The sequence below is a fragment of the Azolla caroliniana genome, unplaced genomic scaffold (assembly GCF_043228905.1).
Source record: "Azolla caroliniana isolate FFs.n. ecotype wild unplaced genomic scaffold, voAzoCaro1.0.p SCAF_14, whole genome shotgun sequence".
Taxonomy (NCBI): Eukaryota; Viridiplantae; Streptophyta; class Polypodiopsida; order Salviniales; family Salviniaceae; genus Azolla; species Azolla caroliniana.
In genome coordinates this window covers 20,756,247-20,758,927 of record NW_028230449.1, presented here as the reverse complement: position 1 = coordinate 20,758,927, position 2,681 = coordinate 20,756,247, and the positions used below count along the sequence as shown (strand labels likewise).

Genomic DNA, 2,681 nt, shown 5'->3' with positions numbered 1-2,681 from the left:
TGGTCCTACATTGTCTTATGCATCTTGGTTTAATTTTCTGGCTTGCTCTCAATCAATGCATAATGATTATTTACAAAGTATTTGTGGTGGTAGATTCATGTTTGATGTTATAAATGTTGTGCTATTGACAAAGTATTTTCAGAATTCCCATGTCTAGGTAGGTTATTTTTCTCCGTTTCGTAAGTATTGCTTGCTGTGTGTATTTGATGGGAAGGAATATTTATAGAGAAACCAAATTGATGGGTAATACTTTCACAAAATATATATTTTGATATGATTGAAATTGGAGATGGATATCATTTATATGACCCTGTACATGAGGGTTATTCTTGATCCTTTCCCCAACACCAAATCATTAATATTATAACCAAAGGATTAAAGCATGCATTACAAGCTAAGTGTCTATAACAATAAACCTTGATCATTTCATTATAATGCATTCACATGATGCATGCAATTAACAACACTAATAATGAAGTATGAACATCACTTAGAATGCATTAATAGATTGTATGAATAACTATACTTCTACAAAATCAAAAGATACACCCATTCTAAGAGGCCAACTACGTATTTCACAATAAACTTGAATCTTCTATTCAACCATATTCATCCAATGTATAATTACATATAATCTCAAATACATTTCCATGTTCTGGTATATGCATAAAGGTACAAGAAACAACTTGAAAGACCAGTGAGTCATCACAGTTAGATAGCGACCATAAAATAATACATCAATGTTAAAAGGAATTCATACATGGGAGAACTTTGCCAGCTTCTATGGCGTATATTCATTCTCTTTCCACAAAACAGGTTTGGTAGCAATGTCCACCAGACAATCTTGTGTATGAGACTTTAACTCATGGGGTCAAATAATGACCTACCGAAAAACTTGTCCAAATGGGACATCCTTTTGAGCTTTCAAACATCCATGTCTCTGATCAAATCAGCCCCATCAGGAGATAGCAAAATTTTAAGGTCCCTTCCTCATTAAAATACGAGGAGAGAAGTTGAGAGCCCAGCAACCAATGGTTCCATAAGAAGCCGCGTGAGGAAGTAAAAAATCACACCAAGCCCTATGGAGATGGGTAAAGCTGGCAAGGCTCTTCGAGCCACTGCCAGAAGCATCAGAGTGGATCCAAGTCCAGCAATTATAGCCAAATAGCAGGCATAAACGGTCATGAGATCATACATTGCTGCCCGACCCACCAGAAGACTATAAAACACAAAGTCTCCTAAACCCAACTTAAGGGCACCTGACGTGGAAAGACCGAACCCATCAACTTCATCTTCATCTTCATGATCCATTGCTCGAGCATGCCGTGCTTGTGTTTGGGTGGGGACATGGGCAAGACGTGGTGCATTCATCAATGGGATCAATTCATTCTCTGCATCTTCGATTTCACCATGTCTGGCATGCATATTACCAGGAATTATGGGCGTAGATTGAACAGATTCATCCTCAGCATTCTCGATTTCATTGCGTGGATTGTATTTGGCATGCCTATGATTGGTAATGGTGGGCGGAGATCTTGCTGAGTCATCCTCGATGCTCTCAATTTCATCATATGTATCAAATTCAGCAAGAGAATTAACATTTGATTCCACTGAATCAAGTTCCATTTGCATCTCCAAATCTGGCCTTCTGTGCGTGCCTCTGGTTGACGATGACGACGACGGTCGTACATCTGTCTGGGAAATGGTAGTGTCCAGGTCGGTGTTTAAAGATTGCATTTCAGTGGATGGGTGATCATTACGAGAATGTCGTCTTTTCCATCGTCTAGGCTGAGGACGATGGGTGGCCACATCATGGGTGGACATATCTACTACCGAAACTGGCCTAGATTCATAAATAAGAGCTGGTATATCCTCGTCTCGAGAAATTGCAAGCTCTACAAGAAGCTTTAATGGCCCTCCAGGAGCCAACACGGCCACAAGATCATATAAAGCCATAGCCACAAGAAGCATCCATGTGGTCCATTCGGGAAGCATAGTGAACCAAAAGGCCACAAGCATACCAATCATGACCAAGTAGAATTGTGTGATTAAGATGGGCATAGAAGTCATAAAAACAGCCAAAACACCCACAACAGTGAAATTGAAAAGCAACACAACAAAGGTAAAGACATCTATTTTGATGGACATAGCCTCTATGAGCTGAATAGAGACAGCCCCTCCCATGTAGGCAAGTACCATCGCAGCCGAGACACACATGTAATATTTGAGGAATTTGATGCATCTGAAGTAGTAGAGGAGAACAAGAAGGAAGGTTACCATGGATATCATGATAACGAAGACAAGCGAATTGAGAAGGGCACCTTCGAGTTTCTGTGAGGTCGAGTCTGAAGCTTTCTCCGTGTACACAAGCGTAGCCACAGAAGGGATGGAGGTCTCTGATCCGTGCGGAGTTAACCTATGAACAAGGAGAACTACGAGGAGCATACAGATCGAGACAGGTGCCACTATCCCTGTAATCTCTGCTCCCACGCTCTCTAACACACTGCTGCTTGGATCCATTTCTTCTCTTGCTTTCCTTTTTCTCTTTCCTTTATTGCTTCAGCGGGAGAAGAAGAAGGGTCTGCTTAGATCGAAGCTTCCATTGAAGCTAGCTTCCCAAGGAATCCTTCTCGTTTGAAACAAGTCAATCTTGTGGACATCACATACAATACATACATACA

At 40.8% G+C, this 2,681-nt stretch overlaps 1 pseudogene; it reads right to left on the bottom strand.

The window, feature by feature from the left end:
- Positions 1-571: 571 nt before the first annotated feature.
- On the bottom strand, positions 572-2,681 carry LOC147855877 (presenilin-like protein At2g29900 pseudogene; annotated as a pseudogene).